The sequence below is a fragment of the Myxine glutinosa genome, chromosome 4, assembly GCF_964187855.1.
Source record: "Myxine glutinosa chromosome 4, kmMyxGlut1.1, whole genome shotgun sequence".
In the NCBI taxonomy this organism is placed as follows: Eukaryota; Metazoa; Chordata; class Myxini; order Myxiniformes; family Myxinidae; genus Myxine; species Myxine glutinosa.
In genome coordinates this window covers 94926206-94950094 of record NC_136264.1, presented here as the reverse complement: position 1 = coordinate 94950094, position 23889 = coordinate 94926206, and the positions used below count along the sequence as shown (strand labels likewise).

The 23889-nt window shown below is 46.8% G+C and overlaps 1 protein-coding gene across 1 annotated transcript in view; it reads left to right on the top strand.

Moving 5' to 3' along the window:
- The first annotated feature begins 4710 nt into the window (after positions 1–4710).
- Positions 4711–23889, top strand: part of LOC137425012 (class E basic helix-loop-helix protein 41-like) — a 178211-nt gene continuing 159032 nt past the window's right edge. Inside the window, exon 1 of the mRNA XM_068113002.2 lies at positions 4711–4818. The gene's annotated coding sequence lies outside the window, so the exon portion shown is untranslated. The remainder of the gene's footprint in view (positions 4819–23889) is intronic.

Below are 23889 nucleotides of genomic sequence, written 5' to 3'. Positions count from 1 at the left end.
GTGCTGAGAAGGAACGTGATCGGAAGAAAAAGAAACTGTCAGATAGTGCTTCAAAGTGCAGAAACCTTTTGGATCTGTTCAAGAGTACTAATACTGGGCCTGGTGAAGTCAGTGAACACGGGGATAAGGATACTGAATCGGTAGCTGAACCATCAGCAGCTGAATTGGTAGATGATCAATTGGCAGCTGAATCAGTCGATGACCAATTGGCAGCTGAATCGGCAGAATTGGTGCAAATTGGTGAACACGAACAGGTGCGGTCACCTGAGAGAGATGTACCTGCTGCCGCTGCTACACTTGCAGAGGAGGGATACCCCTCGATTAACTACTTTAAGAAACCATGTAGAGATGAAGATTGTTTGCTGTTTTGGAATTACCACCCTAATCAAAAAACTGACAACCGAGTGGTCAAGAGGTGTTTCATGCGAAAAGATGGTACAAACAGATGGTGGTTGTCATACAACAAGGACAATCATTCTCTTCACTGTTCAGTGTGCTTGGCGTTTTCCAGCACCTCAGACTGGTCCACGTTCATCGAGGGAATGACTGACTGGCGACATGTACATACACGTGTTGAAGAACATGAACGCTCTTCTTTTCATTTGAGATGCTCTACAGCATACCTGGTAGATCGACAATAATCCAGCGTTTTTCACCTGCTCGCACGTAGCCATCATGATGAGGTTAGAAAGAGACGACAAGTGATGGAAAGAGTTGTGGATGTGGTCAAACTCATTGGTAAGAGGGGAATGAGCTACAGAGGAAGTAATGAAGAAGCAGCATACACACTTGACAATGAGGAGATCGACCATGGTACATTTCCGGAAGTTGTAAAACTACTTCGGAAGTCTGATTCCTGCACAGCCGATCATCTCTCTTACATTGTCCAGAACAGCAAGAAGCAACATGAGAAGGCAAAGAGTTCACGAGGTCGAGGCTCCTTGGTAACTTTGCTGTCTAAAACTACAGTGAATTATGTTATCACAGTTATCCGGGATAAGATACGTCAGTGGATTTCTGAAGAAGTAACAGACATGTTTGCTGTGGAAATTGATACCACTCAAGACATCTCAACACAAGACCAGTGCTCTGTTGTTCTTAGATATGTTGATAGCACTGGCACTATCCAAGAAAGATTGGTGAGTGTGGTAAAATGTGAGGAATCTACTGGCGAAGCTTTTGTGCAACTTGTTTCTGAAGTCTTGTTCGGACTGAATCTTGGCCTCAAGAACTGTGTTGGAAACTCAACTGATGGTGCAGCAAACATGCAGGGGTGCTACAAAGGCTTCAGTACTCTGCTATCAAAGGAAGCTCCAATGCAGATCCATGTTTGGTGCCACGCACGTGTTAAATCTCGTTGTGACCAAAGCTACACGTGTTGTGGTGACTAGCGCATCACTGTTCTCACTACTGAATGACATTGCAGTATTCTTTCGGGAATCTTATCAGCGAATGAACATCTGGAGTCGACACTCCACTACTGTGAAACGAATGGGAACTATCGGAGAAACTAGATGGTGGTCAAAGGATGCCGCCTTGAAGAAGGTTTTTGGTTCATTCAACAACACAACTGGAGCACTTTTCATGGAAGTTATCACCACTCTTAATGCCATACTTGTTGCTGACCAGATCCAAGCAGCTGTTAAGGCCAAGGTGAAGGGATACATTGCCAGTCTCCTGCAGTTTGAAACAATTCTGACTGCACAAGTATATCTGCAAGTATTCTCCTGCACTACAGCGCTCTCCAAGTATCTACAAACTGTGCAATTGGATCTGCTGACTGTGCACCGGATGGTGGATGAATTGCTAGAGAATATGCAGATGCTTCGGGATGACTTCCAAGCTTGTCATGATGCAGCTGCAAAGTTTGTTCAATGGGATAATGACAAGCTGGATGAAATTGATGTAAATCTTGTTATGGAAGAGTCCCTTCCTATAAAACGGCAAAGACGGCACAAACGTATTGATGGCGAACTGTCCATAGATGAGGCTACATCAGCTTCTGGCCCAGTAAAGAAGTATCGCATTGACGTGTACAACAGAATAGTGGACACTATTGTGAGCAGCATTGAGGAGCGGTTTGACAGATCAGTAACATCAACATTGTATGCTGATCTCTCACTTCTTGACCCAAGGAACTTTGATCAAGTGTCATCGGGAGCTATGGAAGAGCTGCATAAACATTTGCTGAGATTTGATGATGGTGTCACTGCGGAACAACTATGAAAAGAACTGCGAAGCCTTGGAGTACAATGGTCAACACTGAAACAATCAGTAGCAGATGCTTGTACAGTGCAGGAGGACAGTGAGTCTGAACAGGACAGGAAGATTCTGCCAAGTACATGTAAGTCATGTAAAGCCTGTCCTCTCTGCTGCTACAAGGTGCTCCTCAAGTTGAACCTCTTCACTGATGCCTCCAAGAGCATTGGGCTTTCCTACAAGCTGCTGCTAACGCTGCCTGTGTCACAAGTGGCATGTGAACGGTCTTTCTCTGCTTTGAAGAGAATCAAAAGCCATCTGCGAACTACAACGACACGAGAACATCTTGAGGCGTTCATGTTGATGTCTGTGGAAAAAGGGATCCTGGCCAAACTTGAAACTAAGGATATCATTGATGGTGCGGCTGCCAGAAGCAGCAAACTGCGCAGGCACCTACTCTCTTAGACATGACATGTGCTTGTGTTACTGAAAATAAATTTAATTTTTAGTGGATTTTATTTAGTTTTTTTTTTCAAGCATTTCGTCTATTTTCTCAGATAAGCAACATATAAATGAATAATGGGCCGACCTAAGTGAAGGATGCCCGGGCCGGTTTTAAGACCCAGTCCGCTACTGGAGGACAGGGAAGACCAAGAAAGACTTGGCTAAAGGTGGTGGAAGAAGAAATGTGGGCAAGGGGCTTAACGAAGAGAGATGCAGAAAATAGGGCAAAATGAAGAAGATTGTCATGGGAACCGCAAGGCTAACCCCGCTCTAGCAGGGAAAGTGGCCTTAAAATGCCTGTTGTTGTTTGTATTCTCCGGCTTGATGTCATTCCGATGGAGGGCGCCACATTAATGCCTCGCCCTGCAATGGGCGACAGGCGACGAAACACCAGGGCGACAGTTCATAGCTGGGTCACGATTAGAAGCCAGGCTAGACAGTTCAAAGGTGAGTGTACACGTAGGTACCTCTAAGCCATCCTGTGAGCCATTATCTGTGCCTGCGATTGCATAAACACTCTCGCACTTACAGACTTTATCGTCATCAGAATGTTTTTGCTCAGTGAAGCTCCAATCAGACAACATCTGGTCACCCATTCGATCAAAGAACAGCTGTATTACCATTGCATTAACTTAAAAATAGGGCCAATACCCCTGGACGCTCACCTGGCAGAATAAAGTGGTATACTACACCGACTAAAGGTATTTTAAACAGTATTTTAAACCAATTTCAATGTTTATAGGAGAGACAGGGCAGCATGTAGAATCGTACTAACGTAATCATAAACACTTTTTAAATAAATAAGAGTTTGGGGGGGGGGGGAGGGGGTGGTCAAACATGGACACACGTTGACCCCTGGCAGACCTCCTTAGACCCCGATCTTTTAATGAGCTGCAACATACCAAGTATCATTTTAGCCAAGTTTGGTCACAATCCCATTAGCAGTTTCGGAGAACAAGTTGCAAGTGTTTACGGACTGACAGACGGCGACGCGCCATCGCATAAGCGCCCCAGAACTACGTTCCAGGTGAGCTAAACTGAATTAAAGGATAATTGTAATGATTTGTTCTTACTAGGGCATTGCCCGTACGTGGGTGCCCGTTCCTTGCCAAAAAAAAAAAAAAACGCTACCCGTACGCTCTACCCCGCCCGTACGCCCGTAAACAAAAAAAACAACGCTCTTCGCTTCCGCCCTTCGCTCTGACTGAATTGGGAGAAATAATGCGCATAAGAAATCGAATTACGTACCGTAATGGCGGTCAGCTCGTAACGCGCTCAGCTCCGCTCGTCTCACATCGGCCACGCCTACGCAACAAAGCGTTCTGTGATTGGCTGCCGGAAGTGAAGTCTTCACTGTCCGGAAGTTCGCAAATCGCAGTTACGATGAATCGTTTTAATTTAATCGCAGTTTGAATTCGTTTTAAAACATAGTTTAACGGCAACATAGTTTTCCAACGTGAAATAAATGAATACGCTGTCAAATGTGCCGTCCGAGGCAGAGTCTGATCGCCACGTTCGGCACACGTGATAGCTCGCTGCTCTCTGATTGGTTGAAGCGTTTTTTGGACATAGCTCGGTAAGTACTTCTCCGATTAATTTAAAACCTTGAAAAGGCACATCCTCGGGTCCCCAGCAATATACCTGGCAAGTTTCAAGTATATCGGACCCGTGGTTGTCGAGAAACAGCGGTCACAGACACACAGACACACAGACACACAGACACACAGACACACAGACACACAGACACACAGACACACAGAGATTGCTGGAATTATAGATAGATGCTGTAATCCGACTGTACTTTCTCTAAGTCTTTCATTCTGTTTGTGTATGCTTTCTCATTAGTATGGGCAACAGAAGCTGTGCTCCACACCATTGACCGAGAACTGGGAGCCCTGGCTTTCCGAAGCCTCACTCAACCATCGAACAAGCACCCTGGCAACAGTTGCTCGAGAAGGGGCAATAATACCGAGGTAACGGGAAGAGAAGTAAAGAAAACAGGTGATGTCAGAGCGAGTGGGGGAAGTTGTCACACTCATACCCGTGCATCGTGGTGGGCTCGTGAAGATCCAGGCAGATGATTTTGGAGAGAACCATCAATGGCAAACAAAAAAGGTAAATACGTACAGTCATACATACAGTAAAGTGGGGGCGAAATTGAACACTTTTTGAAGTTTTATTTACAATTTTGAAGAACTTAAACAAAAAAAATTAGTTGCATTTCTGGCTTTAAATCCCCTCAAGGTTGTGACCTTTCCAACACCCCCAATTTGGTGATCATCAGGTTTGGGGATGATGGTTATTTTTTATTTTTTTGATATTCAGCTGTTCAAAGAGTAGCCTGGTTTTGGCTTAGCGGTTAGGGTGCCGGCTTGGGATCCTAGGATCCTGGGTTCGAATCCCAGTCGATCACTGAATTAACGCCAGGGGGGTTGACTCAGCCTGTACCATCCTTCCGAGGTCGGCAAATTGAGTACCAGTTCACTGGTAATTCCCTGTGTGTCGCAAGAGGCGACTCTTTGACCGGCAGGAAGGGCATCCGGCCATAAAACATTGCCTCAAAAAGAGGGGACGAAGGTGTCCGAAAAAGGCCAACCCCTGCTCAGAGGGGGAAAATGGCCTCCAAAGGTGGTTCTTCATTCAGCTGTTCAAAGTCACCTTGTGTTTGGAGCGTGTTTGAACACCGACCGATTCATCAGGTAGGAACATCTACCAGGTGATGATATTTGAAGTCTTACTCTAATATGGTGGAATTTTGACCTCCACCTCAAGTACAGTGGGAATGTATCGTTAGAACAGCACCACCTTCATATTGATGTAAAGATTTTGTCATTGCAAAGCACCTGACCACATTACAATTATAAAAAGTTTACATCAATATAAGTCTCAGACGGAATCATGCCACATAAAATAGTTGGGATACACTTGAATTAAATGCACAAGCAAGGAACCATGATATCAGAAAGGGGAAAATAACTAAAATTAAATAATAAACTAGGAGGAAAGGTTGATCTGAAGCAAAGGTGATAAGCAAAGAAGGAAATGAAATGTATTAATTAAGATGATGATTATTATTATATTGAGAGTCATATGACTGACAACCACTGCTTCTCCAGATTTCTGTACCTTGTGAATGCATTTGTATTATTATAGTGATCTGTGGTACGATACCATTCTTTGTTGACTGATTATAGTGTTCATGTATGTGGAGTAATTTTGTTTAAAAGAAAGCTGGATCTCCACATTGGCATGGCAGGGAAATAGTTAAGCCTCTTTACGCAGGCGGCTCCGCGTGCACCTGATCAGTCACGGCACACACACGTGAGTGTGAGTACATAACAGCAGAGATTGGATTTTAAGCAGCATCAGAACTTTTAGAAGACAAAATTACTCAAACCAGATTGATTGGGCATTAAAGTGACTTTAAACAATAACATGGAATAGGTTTTTATTTTATATATATATATATATACATATATATATATATATATATAATTTCAGAACACACCTGGTCACAAGTGTGCCTCACTGACCGGGTCCTCAGTCAAGGTCCTCAGCATCATCCCGTTTCGGCCCTTCAACCTTGATACGGTCAGCTAAGGTGGGCCAGCAGGGGCACATACGCCTCCACATGCAGCAGCTACATCTGAATGCATACATACCCCCACCCCCAGCCAGTGAGAACACAGACTACAACAACAAAACAGCCTCCACTCCCAGAATCCACTCACTCACACACCAAAACAATAAAAACAACCGACCACCACCCTTACGACATGCACCACTCAAACAAAAACACATTCATGCAAAACCACACCCACTCCTGCAACACACACACACACACACACACACACACACACACACACACACACACACACACACACACACACACACACACACACCATTCACACATCTCCATTTCTCTTCCGCGCTCAGTCACGACCCTTTTAGACTGAAATGAATCACAACCTCAACCTACACCGTTCAACGTGCCTCCATAAACTTCCTCCATATCCAAAGTGAGCCTTTCAAGGCAACCTGGGAAACTTTGTCACACATCCTCCTTCTTTCTGTACCACACACTCCAGGCCGAGCAAGAAATGCAGAAAAGGTATTGCCAATATACCCTCTGCACCCCACCTCAAATGGCTGACATGAAACTCGCCAACCCGTCTCCCGACACTCTGCCTCCAGCTCACTGTAATTTCCTCTCTTCCTCTCGTGCTCTTCCTCCATGTTCTCTTCCCAAGGTACAGATAATTCCCCCTAAGATGACCTGTCTTGTTGCACCTGACCAGGTGACAATGTCAGGCTGCAACCTTGTCACACAGATCTCCTCTGGGAATACAAATTGTGGCTTTAGGTCTGCCACCACCTGCCAATCACAAGCATCTGACAGCCCTCTTGCTTTCCACCTCCTCCTCTTTCCACCTCTTACCACTTGGCCCTCATCGCCTCCGTTAAAGCCGTTCTGGTATTCCGCGGTCCCTGGTATTAACCGGAGGGATTCACATGACAACTGTTGTCGAGGAATGAGATTGAACCCTGGAAATAAATTTGGTGTCAAGGAGTGTAGAATTTGAGCGCAAATTTTTTTTAGTCGGAGGCGATAAATTTGTATAGTCGATTGGGCTTACGGGACGCGAACGTTGCGTCATTAAATTCAACTTTATTCCTGTTGTAAGAGCCGCGTGTGAAAGCGACCTCCTTTACGGATGGAGGAGGTGGGCAATATGGAGGAAGGAAGGATGGAAGATGTGGGAAGCATAGGGAGTGAGTCGGATGTAGATGGGGGAATTCAGCGTAGTGGTGGAACTTTCCCCGCCGGAGGGACGGCCCCGATAGATCTCCAGAACATAGTAAATTTATTAAATGCTCACAGGGAGCACAGGGAGCGAACCAGTAAAGAAATGAATGACAAAATGGATGGAATGAGTGAGCGACTGGGAAATCAAATTGACTGAATGATTAACAAAATGGATGCCGGGACGAGTGAGTTGGAGGAGGAACGAAAGAATGGTGCCGATGGGGCTCAGGAGCTGGGAATGGCAAGCGAATTAAAACGGGAAACTGCAAATTTACAGGTGGATGGGGAATGCCAACAGGTGAGCGTGGAGTGCCCACAGGTGAATGGGAAAGGAAATTTGGAATGTGAAAATTGTAATAGAGAATGTTTCCCACCTGCTGGCCTGGAGGTTTATCGGGACCGGGTGGATGTCACAACACCCCAACCGGGGGATGGATTTGAATCCTTGCTGTGCCAGGGCGGTGGTTCAGAGAAAGAGGGGGTAGAGTTATTGGGGGTCCGTGTGATGGAGCCAGACCGGGTATTTATTGGGGAATGCCTGATGGAGCCAGAATTGATGGGGGATGATGATGAGGATGATGTGATACAGCGGCTGGGGACCTGGGACAGTCCCATGGAGGACAAGGTTGACCAGGCCCAAAGGAGTTTGGGGGATAAGGTGAGTCGGTCCGAGGAGGTGGCTGAGGTGACCGAGGGGACCCTCACCGTACACTGCAATTTGGCAACCGAGGCTCCAAAATTGAAGAACCAGTTGGGGGAGTGTGTTGGCTCCGGGCTGGATTTGGACCTTGGCGAGTCGGGAGATCGAGCCTCAGACGATTTGGTCCCCGTAGGGAATTTGGACCAGCTGCAGGGAGGGGCAGAATAACCTGAGGGAGTTGTTACCTGTAGCTGTGGTGTGGCACAGGTGGTGAGAAATTTTAAAAGAAAAAATAAATTTACATTTAAATGGGAATTTGATTTGGCACAGCCGTGGTTGGATTTGGTCCCCCGGCTGTGGAATCTGGACAAGGAGAGGTCATTGGTGATGGCCTCGGGAAAAATTTGCCCCTTTGGAAATTTTGTTATGCCAAACAGCTGGGGGGCTGGGCTGGCGAGATTTGGACGTGGGGTCCAGCCATGGGTGGCATGGTACGACCTGGGCCCCACGGGGGGTCTGGTGGAGTGTGGTGTCCCTTGTCCGTCGGGGCGCCGCCTGAGCTGGTGGCTCGGGCCGACAGGGTCACGAGACCCTGGTGGGGGTTAAGACCTCCAGGGGGTCCGAGGTGGTTTCTCAAGCCTGGGATGGCAAATATTGAGGACCACTAGGGGGAGGTGTTGTGGGTCTTGCTTTGGTGGTGGCACTGCGGACGGCCAACGTGGGCCTGATGTGGTGACCACCCGGGCATGCGGCCTGACACCCTCCTCCTGAGACTCTGGGACAGCCGGCATGTGGTGACCTGCCATGCCGTGCTGGTCTATGGACGCGGGTCGAACCGCATGGACAGGGATGGAGATAGCCTGCCGGACAACCATTGGGGCATCTGTGGAACGTGATGGTGTGAGAGTGACCTTCCACAGATGTTCCGTTATGATTTATGGACTCTCGGTTTGGGAAGAGAGCCACGGGATTGATGAATCGGGAATGTGTAACGAGCCGAGCATATGGGCCATGCTCGGCTGGCATGTGTATGGCAAAGCATCTTTCTTTGGTGAAATGAGTGAATTGTGACAAATGTTTGGCATGGGTAATCTGTGGGTTAGATGCAAGTTTAAGTGTGGATTTAGAAATGTCATGGTGGTCACTGCACAGTGACACCATTATTGATCCAGGTGTGCAGACCAAAGTGTTGGAGGCTGTGATAAAATTGACAGGGTAGCAGGACACAGCCTTCAACTGGTTGCGGGGGCGACTGTGCTGATATTTGGGACGCGAAGTCATGGGGATGTAGTTGTGCGGTCTGGGAGTCAACGTGGTGCTATGGGTGTCCGAAGTGTGTGGACCATGTCTTCTGGGTGGGTCTCCTGGTGGAGCATGGCTGTCGACTGGACCTTGGTGTGGTCAAGTGTGGGTGGGCACTGGGGGGCTGCAGTTCTGTGGACTGGGGATGAGGGCGGCGTAGGTGACGTGAGGGGAATGCCATGCACTGCGACCGTCTCCCCCAGGGCCGAGGTTGTGCGTGCGGTAGTGTTTGTGGCAGCAGGTGCTCACCACATTGGCCAGCTGGGGCTGGTGCAGCTGTGTTCCTCGCAGGGGGGCCGAAGGATGGATGGTGGGTCACACCCATATGGACGTTTGGGCCATGTTGGGCCATGTTGGTGTTTCGACTGCTCGGCTTGTCCTGATGACCGTTGCATGGTAGAGGTTCAGAGTTGTCATGGCCGCAGGTAGTTGTGTTGTGATAATCACCGTTGGATGCGGACCCACATACCTGCCAGTATAGTGGGGACAAAAGAGAAATTTGGAAAATTTGGTAGGCCCAATGAGAAATTTTGGGATTTTGAAGGGTGAATGGCACCTTTGGACTTGACCAACCGGAAGTTACCTGTACATCAAGGACAAGGTAGGGGTAAGGCCTTGATGGTTACTGCCCCAGGCTTCAGAACTTGCTTGGTAAATTGGGACACGTAATTTGGAGTTGGGAGGCGGGTGAGAGTGATGACATGGCCGGTGAGGGGATTGGAATGTGTGCCACACAGAGTCTTGTGGGTGGCGTTTGTTTATGTGTAGAGGTGATGTGTTTCTATGTGGTCGTGAGAGTGGAGATAATGGAGAGTTGAGTGATTATTGTGTGTTGGAAATGAAAATGTGTTGGTTAAATGTGAACGGGGATTTCACAACGGCAGGCCATGGCACAAACTCTTGTAACATCTTTTTGGTACCATCTTCTACGGAATTGTGCTGGAGAATTGAATGGCAGAGGGGGAGGAAATGTGTTTTGGGATCTTGTGGGTGGGGAAGGTGTGTGTGTCCGCAGGTACGGTTCAAGCTCTGAGGAGCGATGTCTGCGGCCCCGCTCTGCAGCAATTACCCCTGGCAGCCAGTGGTATCTGGAAATTGGAGCTCGCCGGTGGAGGGTCTGGTTGGGCGCCGTGGGGTAACGGAATCCCCGGTGACCCGTGTAGCTGCGCGGAAGCAGGAGGCCACGGAGGAGGAGATAGATAAAGGTGATATAATATAACAAATATCATGAAACATTTACATTTTGGAGTCAATTGTATAATTTAAATAAACATAAATGCAAATTTCATATGTGCAAAAAGTAAGTACACCCTTGGCTCTAATCGGTGGTATTGCCCCCTTTGGCAGAAACAACCTCAAGTAGGCGTTTCTTATAACTGTCTACCAGTCTCTGACATCGACTGGGAGAAATTTTTGCCCACTCCTCCATGCAGAATTCTTTCAGCTGTGCGATGTTTGAGGGGTTTCTTGCATGCACAGCTCGTTTCAAATCCCCCCACAACATCTCGATGGGATTTCGGTCTGGGCTTTGACTTGGCCATTCCAGAACCCTCCATTTCTTTCTTTTCAGCCATTCCTTGGTGGATTTACTGGTATGTTTAGGGTCATTGTCATGTTGCAAGGTCTACCTTCGGTTGAGCTTCAACTTTCCGACAGAAGGCCTCACATTATCCTCAAGCACCCACTGGTACAATGAAGAATTCATAGTGGATTATATGATGGTGAGCTGCCCAGACCCTGATGCAGCAAAGCTGCCCCAAACCATAATATTTCCACCACCATGATTTACAGTTGGTATCAGGTTCTTGTGGTCAAATGCTGTCTTTGGTTTTCGCCAAACATGTCTTCTGGTACTGTGGCCAAATAGCTCTACCTTTGACTCATCTGTCCAGAGCACATTGTTCCAGAAGTGCTGGTCTTTGCTGAGGTGTTCATTGGAAAACTTTAGTCTTGCTCTGATGTGCTTTCTGGACAGCAAAGGTTTCCTCCTGGCACACCTCCCTTGTAGATCAAATTTGTGCAGCCTCTTTCTGATGGTAGACTCGTGCACTTTGACATCAACAGTGGCAAGAGCTACCTGTAGGTCCCGTGATGACATTCTGGGGTTATTTGAGGCTTCTTTCAGCATCTTGCGGTCTGCTCTCGGGCTGAACTTGCTGGGGCGGCCTGGCCTGAACAAGTTGGCAGTTGTTTGGAATCTTCTCCACTTGTAGATGATCTTCCGGACAGTTGACTGATTGATTTCAAATTGTTTGGAGATCTTTTTAAATCCCTTCCCAGACTCGTAAGCATCTATAACCTTTTTTCTAAAGGCCTCAGTGAGCTCTTTTGGTGACGCCGATCACCGATTTTGGTGACGGTGATCTATGCATGGTGACGCCACACACTTCAACACTTCAACCTCGTCCTGGAGGTGGGGTTGCTATCTTTATAAAAAACTCTCTTCCTCACTCGCCCTCCACTGCCCTCTCTCCACCTCACCCCCAGGAATACCTTTGGCTACGGCTTCCCCTTCGCTCCCACCTTTTGTTCATATGTGTGTTGTACCGTCCACCAAACAGCGATGACTCCATCTACATCTCGCTGTCTGATAATATGGACCAACTTCTATCTACCCATCCCAACTCTCTCTTCCTCATATGTGGTGATTTCAATTGTCACCATGCCAGTTGGCTGGGCGTGGGTACCTCTCTCACCAGCCATGGCTCTTCAGCAAAGGACTTCTGCGACTCACTGGGACTGACACAATCTGTCAATTTCCTGACCCGGATCTCAGTCAACGGAGCATCTTCTCTTCTGGATTTGGTAATGACAAACTTCCCTGAAAATGTCTGCTGCTCTTCTTCTGCTCCAATCGGTTCATCTGATCATGTGCTTGTCAAAGTGGACATCTCTCTGACCATTCTTAGAGAGCCTCCTCAGCGGCGATGAGTCTGGCATTTCACTCAGGCCAACTGGCACGGTCTTCAAGCAGCCATCAATCATCTGGACTGGTCTCCCATCTCTACCGCCTCTGACATCAACTCATCCTGGGAATTCTTTCAAAGTAAATTGCTCTCTCTCATGCACAGATTTATCCCATCTCGTCTTCAGTTGTCATACCCTTCCTCCCGTCCATGGTACACGGAATCTTGTGGTGAGGCTGTTGCCCTGAAACAACTTGCTTTCGTCTCCTGGAAAGCAAATCCAACGGAAGGAAATCTCATTTCCTTTCACAAAGCCCGAAACAAGTGTGTGTCCACCCTCAGGAGAGCCAGGAAACAATATCTCACCGTTCTCAAGACCAAACTCTCTTATCTGTCTCCCTCTTCCAAATCCGGGTGGCGTCTGGTCAAATCTGTTTCTGGTGTTTGTTCCCCCTCCATCCCCTCCCTCACCTCAAACGGCTTAACGGCTGACTCCGCACATGAAAAAGCTGAATGCCTCAACTCTGTGTTTGCCTCTAAATCTTGTGTCCCAAACCCATCCCTCTCTGTACCCACTGTACCCAGTCGTACCCAGCTGCTCCTGGACTCTGTGTCCTTTCCTCCTGACAAGGTGGAAAAGTTTCTGTCAACCCTCGACTCTGATTCTGCAACTGGTCCTGAGGCATCAGCCCACGGGTCCTAAAATCATGTGCTTCCGCTCTTTCACTCCCTCTTTCTGTTCTCTTCACCCTCTCTTTTGCTCAAGGTCATCTGCCATCTGCTTGGAAATCAGCCAACATCACCGCTTTGCACAAAAAAGGTGCAAAAACAGATCCCAGCAACTATAGACCAATCAGCCTTCTCCCAATTATCAGCAAAGTCATGGAATCCATCATTGCTTCAGATATGAAATCTTTCCTCTTCTCCAATGGCTTGATCTCTGATCATCAATTTGGTTTCAGACCTGGTCACTCTACTCTGGACATGCTGCTTCTGCTTTCTCAACAATGGATGGAGGTCCTCAACGCCAAACAGGAAATTAGAGCCGTCTCCCTTGACATTTCACGTGCCTTCGATACGGTCTGGCACCCTGCTCTGCTCACCAAACTCTCCTCCTTTGGTATCCATGGAAATCTCCACGCATGGCTGGCGGACTTCCTCTCTGGTCGTAGTCAACGTGTGGCCCTGAATGGGTTTCTCTCATCTCCTCTACCTGTTCAGGCTGGAGTTCCCCAAGGTAGTGTTCTGGGCCCTGTGCTTTTTCTGGTCTTCATCAATGATCTCTCTGACTCTCTTGAAAATCCTCTCTGGATCTCTTTGCTGACGACTCTACTCTCTGTCGCTCCATTCCTCATCCCTCAGATCGGCAGTCTGCAGCCTCCTCACTCTCTGCAGACCTGGATAAAATCACAGACTGGGCAAACAAATGGAACATGTCTTTCAATCCTGATAAATCTCACACTCTTACGATGTCTCTCCGAAAAGACCGACCGGAAAACCCTCCCATCCACTTTCTGAATAATCCTCTCCAAGAAGTTCTGTCACTCAAGCTTTTGGGTCTCACTATTTGCCATGATCTTTCCTGGGAAAACCACATTTCAAATCTGGCTTCCAAAGCCAGTCGCCTTGATCCTTGATCAAGGCGACTTGATCAAAACCTTGATCTTTTCTACCCCTGCTAATTTCGGTCCCCTTGTGTTTTATACTGGGCATCCTCCGTCGTGCGAAGTCCTTCCTTGGCACACCTGAGCTCCTCACCACATACAAGGCTTTCATCCGCAGCTCTATGGAATACTGCTCTCCCCTCTGGTCTGGTGCTCCTGCCTCACACCTAGCCCGTCTTCACGCTGTTGAAACCAAAGCGTTCAGAATCATTGGAATCTCCCGCAATGAAGCTAACTCCAAGGGCCTTTCACTCACTCACCGCAGGCAGGTTGGTGGTCTTTCCGTCTTCTACCGACTCCTCTCTGGCCTTGCCCCCCCAGCCCTCTCTGGGCTCTGTCCCCCAAATATTCCTACAGGTCGCACAAGATCTGCCTGCAACCCTCTTATGGTTAAACTGCCAAAATCAAGACTTTCTGCTCACCTTCACTCCTTCATTCCTCTTTTCTCCCGCCTCTGGAACAAACTCCCTCACTCTCTTCAATCCCACTCCACCCTCCAGGTCTTTAAAACAGCTGTTCACCACCATCTCTTATCCTCCCCCATCCAAAACCTTGATCTTTTCTACCCCCGCTAATTTCGGTCCCCTTGTGTTTTATACTTCTCCCACCCCCCCCCCCCCCCCTTCCCACGCCTCCTGCCCCCAAGCCCTCTCCCTCCCACACTTCTCCCTGCTCTCAAATGTTGTGGTTGTGTGCTTCCCCTTCTCTCCCCATCTTGTCTTCCGCTCCCTCTTTTTGTATATTTTGTTTGTCTGGTTGATTTGTTTGTGAAATAAATGTTAGCTCTTTCACGAGCCTCGATTCAGTATACAAAAAAAAAAAAAGAGCAAACCAAACCATATGTCTGAGGTTGAAATAAGACAGGTTCCTCCAAGATCCTCTCTGATGATGTTCTAATCATTTGCACCTGAGCTGGTGCACCTGATTCTAATTTTAGGTATTTGAAGGAGTGATAAATGTAGGGGTGTACTTACTTTTTCCACATGCGAAATTTGCATTTATGTTTATTTAAATTATACAATGGACTACAAAATGTAAATGTTTCATGATATTTGTTGTATTATATCACCTTCATCTATCAATATTGTTTAAATGAAGATCAAATAGCTGTATGTTGAAATATGTTGAAAAAGTCAAAACTTTACATGGAGTGTACTTACTTTTTCACGTGACTGTATATATATATATATATATACACTAGCTTGGCTCGGCTCGCTGCGCTCGCCTCACCACACGTCGATACTGAGGAATGGGCTTATTTTAGCTGAGGATAATGACTGTACCTGAGTTGCTGTGTTGTCATGATTTACACCAATCATAATACAAACAATTACTTGGCACAAATGTATTTGTTGTGTTTGTGATATTACATTTTTATCGGCAATTTCGGTGGAAGATTTAGGTTGAATGTTTTTTTTTCAAGAAAGAACCCCTCAGCACACACATAGGGGAGGGGTAGGTGCAGACTGGAAGTTTGGGACGATTACACCTCACCACCACGTAATTCAAAACACCTCACCACCAAGTAATTCAAAACACCTCACCACCAAGTAATTTAAAACACCTCACAGCCATAAAACACGTCATGAAAACACCTCACCACCACAAAATTAAAAACACCTCACCACCACGAAATTGAAAACACCTCACAGCCATAAAACACGTAATAAAAACACCTCACAGCCATAAAACACGTAATAAAAACACCTCACCACCACGAAATTAAAAACACCTCACAGCCATAAAACACGTAATAAAACACCTCACAGCCATAAAACACATAATAAAAACACCTCACAGCCATAAAACACGTCATAAAAACACCTCACAGCCGTAAAACACGAAATAAAAACACCTCACAGCCACGATATTAAAAACACCTCACCACCAAGTAATTCAAAACACCTCACCACCAACTAATTCAAAACACCTCACCACCACATAATTATAAATACCTCACCACCACGTAATTCAAAACACCTCACCACCACATAATTATAAATACCTCACCACCACGTCGTTTAAAAACACCTCACCACCACGTCATTTAAAAACACCTCACCACCAAGTAATTCAAAACACCTCACCACCACGTAATTCAAAACACCTCATCACCACATCTATCTATAATTCCAGCAATCTCTGTGTGTCTGTGTGTCTGTGTGTCTGTGTGTGTGTATGTCTGTGTGTCTGTGACCGCTGTTTCTCGACAACCACGGGTCCGATATACTTGAAACTTGCCAGGTATATTGCTGGGGACCCGAGGATGTGCCTTTTCAAGGTTTCATATTAATCGGACAAGTAGTTACCGAGCTATGTCCAAAAAACGATTCAACCAATCAGAGAGCAGCGAGTTATCACGTGTGCCGAACGTGCCGAACAGACTCTGCCTCGGACGGCACATTTGAGAGCGTATTCATTTATTTCACGTTGGCAAACTATGTTGCCGCTATGTTGGCGTTAAACTATGTTTTAAAACTAATTAAAACTAATTTGCGATTCTTTCGCTTTCCTGCGCGTTTGTGCACGCTATGGCGATTTCTTTACCAAACTCCGCAAGCCGTTCGCTTTGGACCAAACCATTTCATGTAAATAGAGGGGGGGGGGATTGTCACCGTACTCGCAAGCCGTTCGCTTTGGACCAAACCATTTCATGTAAATAGAGGGGGGGGGGGGGATTGTCACCGTACTCGCAAGCCGTTCGCTTTGGACCAAACCATTTCATGTAAATAGAGGGGGGGGGATTGTCACCGTACTCGCAAGCCGTTCGCTTTGGCTTTGCGAATGGACCAAACCATTTCATGTAAATAGAGGGGGGGGGGATATAATTTTAGATATATATATAGTACGGGCATGCCCTAGTATAGATAAATGACTGTACCCGAGTTGCCGTTTTGTCATGGTTTAAACCAATCATAATTCCAACAATTATTTTGCACAAATGTATTTGTAATATACGTGATAACACATTTTATAAACAATTGAAGTTGAAAAAAAAAAATTTCCCCCAAAAAATTCCAAAAAAATAAAAAATAACAAAATTGTAAATTTTTCAAAAAGAATACCCTTAGGACATACCGACGGGAGAGATATGTGCATACCAGAAGTTTGGTACGATTTCATAAAAGTTTGAGAAAGTAGTTCAGTGACAACACAGGACAGGACAGGACAGACGCTGCACAGATATATATATATATATATATATATATATATATATATATATATATATATATATATATATATATATATATATATATATATATATATAAAATATATATATACCGTATATATATATACAGTATATATATATATATATATATATATATATATATATATATATATATATATATATATATATATATATATATATATATATATATATATATATATATATATATATATAATATACACACATACACATTTACATAGACATAGATATATGATGTACTTGTAAGTACTTGTGTTACGAATTCATGTGAATTACTATTCAGGTCTTTGCTTATCAATGTGTAGTCGATTAAAGGTTGTTGTGATTAAAGGGTCAGGAGCCCTTCTGGGGAAAAGGAGACCGGAAACGGAAGGAGAAAGACACGAGGTCCTGGAGAAGCGACGATCAGCTCGGCGAGGGTATCGATATTGAGCAGCGTCTGACGCTGCGTTGGAAAACCCGTCTGGCGAAAGGAATTACCCCTTGACACATCAAGTTGCCGTGGGTTCGTGCACGGAACCAAGCGTCCTACACAGTTCGCCTCCCCGTCTACAAGGACGCGTACGGGTCGCACCTTGGGCCTCGCGCGCTGGACAAGCCGCGCGTTGCTTTGTCCGCTTTGCTTGGCAAGGAGGTGTGTGCTGCAACCGTTGTTCCCGGTACGTGACGTGCACGTTTGGGAGCACGTCAGCCAGGGGTTCGTTCAACCGCCCGTGTGCGGAGAAGCCGACCTTCATCTTGGTCAGGAGGGGCCCAGAGACATTGTGAGGGACAGAGACCAAAGGGGTCGTGAGTACCCAAGGGGTCGGGAGTGGGGAAAGGGGACACACCTATATAAGATGGCCATCTTAATAATATTGGTGATTGATTGTTGATTGTTGATGGTTGTTGATGGTTGTTGATGGTTGATTGCTCGGGGAAAATATTATTGATTGTTCCGGATCCTTGGTGTGGGGTGTCTTATTGATTGGAATTCATATTGATTGCGTTACGAAAGCGCATAAATAATATATCTTTCTGGCGGAGTTCCTCTCACGGTCCGGGGGTCACCGAGACCAGGTAGTCACCGGGAGGACCACGTAACAGAATTGGGGGCTCGTCCGGGATTACGATTTGCGGATTCGCAATTGGGTCTATGTCCGGGATCTAAAATTGTATAAAATAATAAAATAATATTTTTATTAATAAAAATTTATTAATTAAGTATTAATTGGTAAATTTTTGGGGAAATTGGGGGTAAAGTCTTGGGTGAAGGTTAACAGGTGTTAACGATAGGCACCATGGCGTTTGTGGCACAGAACTTTGCGGTAACCCCGAGTGAGGCACAGTTCCGAGCGTTACTAAAGTCGGACCTCTTGAAATTGGCCAAACATTTTAACTTGGAGGTCCGAACTAATTTGAGGAAGGCAGAGTTGCAGACCACGGTGATACAGTCTATGGTGGGATTAGGAACATCGGACGAGTTAGCCTGGGAGTGGCTACCCAAAGAACCAGAAGACGTTGCGCTCCGGAAACTGGAGTTGCAATTACGGAGCCAGGAACGGATCAAAGAAGAAGAAAGGAAAGCAGAAAAGGAAAGAGCAGAAGAAGAAAGGAAAGCAGAAGAGAGGAGAGAAGAGAAACAAGCAGAGGAAAGGAGAGTGGAACGAGAACTCCAGGAAAGGTTAAAAGAAGAGGAAAGGAAAGCAGAAGAGAGGAGAGAAGAGAAACAAGCAGAGGAAAGGAGAGTGGAACGAGAACTCCAGGAAAGGTTAGCAGAAGAAGAAAGGAAAGCAGAAAAGGAAAGAGCAGAAGAAGAAAGGAAAGCAGAAGAGAGGAGAGAAGAGAAACAAGCAGAGGAAAGGAGAGTGGAACGAGAACTCCAGGAAAGGTTAGAAGGGAGAAAAGCAGAGGAGAGGAGAGCTGCCAGGGAACTCGAAGCAGAGGAGAGAAAAGCCGAAAGGGAGTTGAAGGAACGGGATCTGGCGCTTCAGCAAGAGATTAAATTCAAGGAGCTGGATTTAATGAGAGAACGGGGAGAGGTACCACCCTTGCTGACGGGGTCGACACCTAGCCAGAACACCTGGGAGGTGGGCAGACATGTGAGGCTGGTTCCACCCTTCAGTGAAAAGGAAGTCACTCAATTTTTTCCACACTTTGAGAAAGTGGCTCGACAGTTAAACTGGCCGGAGGAGGCCTGGACCATACTAGTGCAAAGTGTGCTGGTGGGTAAAGCTTAAGAGATTTATTCGGCGCTACCAATGGACCAATGTGCAGATTATGAGGTATTGAAGAAGCACATCCTCAAAGCCTATGAGTTGGTTCCGGAAGCTTACCGGCAAAAATTCAGGAATGCCAGGAAGAGGGAGAGTGAGACCCATGTGGAGTTTGCTAGAGTGAAAGAAAATATGTTTGATCGGTGGTGTGAGTCAAAAGGAGTCGGGAACGACTTCGAAGCATTGCGTGACCTGATGCTGGTGGAGGAATTTCAACAGTGTGTCCACGAGGACATCAAAGTGTACCTGCAGGAAAAGAAAGTACCGAAGTTGTGGGACGCAGCCACCATGGCAGATGATTATGCCTTAACACACCGGATAGGGGTCCACGAACCTAACTCCCCGCCTAGATCTCCGCAGGGGAGGTGTGGAACAGCAGGTGCGGAGAACGACAATACATGGCGGCGGCCGCGAGATGAATATGGGGACAACGCTGATACCCGAACTGTTCGAAATCAGGGGACTATGGGCCCAAGACAAACTTATTTTTCGGGGGGCCCGAGGCAGACCACGAGTATTTCCTCCGGGCCTACTTGCGCTTTTTGCAAGAAACCTGGACACTTGATGTCCAGTTGTTACCTCATGAAAAGGGAAAACCCAGAGCGGAGTCCGACTATTACCACTCCGAATGCGATGGCAAGCGTAAGAAATTGCCCACAGAAGAGTTACCAACCATTTATTTATGAGGGGTTGGTCTCACTCAAGGGAGACTTGACTAACCCAAGACCGGTTAGGGTTTTGAGGGACACAGGAGCCCATCAATCCTTAATGCTTGAAGGCATTTTGCCATTGTCAAAGAGTACCGCAACTGGTGATAGTGTTCGGTTACAAGGGATCGGTGGCTGTGTTCGTGCCCCACTTCATGTCATCCATTTGGAATCCGATTTGATGTCAGGACCGGTCACCGTCGGTTTACAAGCCACCCTTCCTGTAGAGGGAATATCTGTGATTATCGGGAATGATTTGGCCGGGGGGCAAATTTATGGTAACCCGAGGGGGGATAAAGAGCCCCGCAGGGGAAATAACACCACCCCAGCTCGGAAGGGTAACAAAAGTTCCAAGTTATTTGTAGGGGGACTGAACTTCAACACAGAGGAAGAAGTTCTGACCTCTGTCTTCAACAGATATGGGCCGCTGGTGGAAGTGCGGGTGGTAAAAGACAGGGAAACGCAACGGTCAAGAGGGTTCGGCTTTGTCACGTTTGCAAGCACAAGACACGCCAGGGAGGCAGAGAAGAATTGGAATGGTAAGGATTTGGAAGGTCGGACCATAACAGTAGGGAAGGCATTTCGTAGGCATCAAGAGGTCTACAGAAGAGGACCACTTGGCGGTAGTTTTGGTGTTGGCAGCAGCCGATATTACTATGGAGGCTCCCAGAGTTACGGCACCTCCCGAAAGAATGAATGTCAGAGCACTGGCCGGGAAGGAGACCGCCAGTCAGGTAACGGCTGGGACAAGGGGTCCCACCGTAACTGTTAGGAGTCTGGAGAAGTTGAAGCACTATATACGGTGGAGCCGCCGAGCCGGGACTCCTACACGGACTAACCGTGAACGCCACGTTCTTAAAGGCGTCCAGGTAGTGAACTTTCCTGCACGGACTAACCGTGAACTCCACGTTCTTAAAGGCGTCCATGTAATGAACTTTCCTCCCCAGACTAACCGTGAACTCCACATTCCTTAAGGCGTCCATGTAGGGAATACTCAGCTGGGCCTCCCGAAAAAGTGCTATCGAGAGGTTTAACTTTGGGGCTTTGGTCACCACCTCTTAACCGTCATTCAAGAGAAAGTAGAAGGGTTGACGCTTGGTCCAGAGGGAATTAATCTAGGGGATTGGGTGAAATATTGTTGCTTTATTTTTAAGTGATGACTGTGCCCGGGGGGAACTGATGATTTGGGGGGGGGGGGGGGGGTGAGTTATCTGGTTTGTTTATCCAAGTTGGCCGGCAAAGAAAGTTTTCGCTGGGTTCAAACTTTCTTTCTTGAAGGGGGGGAGTGTTACGAATTCATGTGAATTACTATTCAGGTCTTTGCTTATCAATGTGTAGTCGATTAAAGGTTGTTGTGATTAAAGGGTCAGGAGCCCTTCTGGGGAAAAGGAGACCAGAAACGGAAGGAGAAATACACGAGGTCCTGGAGAAGCGATGATCTTCTTCTTCCTCGCCGAGCTCCGAGGTGAGGTTATCGATATTGAGCAGCATCTGACGCTGCGTTGGAAAACCCGTCTGGCGAAAGGAATTACCCCTTGACACATCAAGTTGCCGTCGGTTCGTGCACGGAACCAAGCGTCCTACACAGTTCGCCTCACCGTCTACAAGGACGCGTACGGGTCGCACCTTGGGCCTCGCGCGCTGGACAAGCCGCGCGTTGCTTTGCCCGCTTTGCTTGGCAAGGAGGTGTGCGCTGCAACCGTTGTTCCCGGTACGTGACGTGCACGTTTGGGAGCACGTCAGCCAGGGGTTCGTTCAACCGCCCGTGTGCGGAGAAGCCGACCTTCATCTTGGTCAGGAGGGGCCCAGAGACATTGTGAGGGACAGAGACCAAAGGGATCGTGAGTACCCAAGGGGTCGGGAGTGGGGAAAGGGGACACACCTATATAAGATGGCCATCTTAATAATATTGGTGATTGATTGTTGATTGTTGATGGTTGTTGATGGTTGTTGATGGTTGATTGCTCGGGGAAAATATTATTGATTGTTCCGGATCCTTGGTGTGGGGTGTCTTATTGATTGGAATTCATATTGATTGCGTTACGAAAGCGCATAAATAATATATCTTTCTGGCGGAGTTCCTCTCACGGTCCGGGGGTCACCGAGACCAGGTAGTCACCGGGAGGACCACGTAACACTTGTAAAAGCTATGTTATCTTTGAAGTTATTCCCTTAACCAAAAAGCAAATGACTGGTTTTCCAACTGCCCGGATCATCAGCTGGGCACCATTTTTCATCGAGGTTTCGATCCTTTCAGCCCAGAACCTCCAAACGGCGGATCCACAACCCTGACTGCAGGTCCACATCAGTAGATTAATCAACATCAATGGACCCACATCCTCAAAGCTGTGTCCAGACAGTTAATCAACACAGCAATGCAATATCCTTATTCAAACTTATCTAATTACTACTTTTATTTAAAATATTAACACAAACTAATAACTTAAATCATAAATCACTTTACATAACAATATACTAAGCGATAAATACTCCACCCGATGTCCATTACACAGCATCTCCATCCATCCATCAACTCAATCTCAGACAGAGACATTGCCGTTTCCCTACCATCCCGCCCACCACCCGTTCACCCCAACCCCTCACCCACCACCCCTCACCCCAGCCCTCTCCCCTCTCATCCCTTCACCTACCCCCTCTCACACCTCTCACACCGGCCACACATCCAGAGCTGGTATAAATGTTTCCCTCACCCGATGTCCCCATCTACCTCTGGTTATTATTTTTCCCACTCTGACTGGCCCCTCCATTTTGGGGGGTGGGTGGGAGGAAGAAGGGAAGGAGGACAAATTTAGCCATGTGACAAGTGCTTAAACCTCAGCGTTGCCAGGTAAAAAGAAGTTGGAACACCCTCTGCCACCACCACTAGGTGGCACTACAGATACACATTTACATAGAGAATTTACGCTCCTTTCCCCCCCCCCCCCCCCACCGCCCTCAACCCACCACCCCACACCTGCGTGAGCCCCCCAGCCACCCAACACGCCAATGTGACGCCTTTCCCCATCCGCCACACCACACTTGCGCTGAGTCCGAGGGCCTATGTTACCCCACACAAACTTGTATTTTTATCCCGAGTTTGGAGTTTGTAAACTTAAAAGATGCATAAGGAACAAAGACAGAGACAGAGACAGAGACATCTGTGGTGTTTGTCCATGTGTTCGTCTGTCTCCTGTTTATGGCAACCGCTCCCCACGCTGCGTTTAAAAAAATCTGTGTGCACACACAAAGCTCAACATTCACTTTTGCAATAAGCCTCATGTTGGCTTAAGGGCCAAGCAAAGACCTTTCACTTTAGACCATCCATCTGAGGTCGGCAAAATGAGTTTCTGGAAACAGGGGGCACTGCATCAGAAGTACAGCCACGCTCCCAGCAATCATGCAACCAGCAGCAACAGGCTGTATACGAAATAATATTTAAAACTTTTGAAATGATGGGAAACCAGGCATGAATAATGTTGATGCCAAATTTTATTTCACAATCAGGATATTCTACAATCTTTTTCGACAAATCCAACCTCCGCTGCCCGATGTTGCACCACCATTTCGCGGTGGTGGTATAAGTAGCTCAGAGCTTTGGCTCTTTGGCAACACAATTAACCAACACAAAAAGTCCATGAAATAATTTTAATTCATAGATTAATGTAAACTTTTCTCGTCACTTAGCTATCCTATCGTC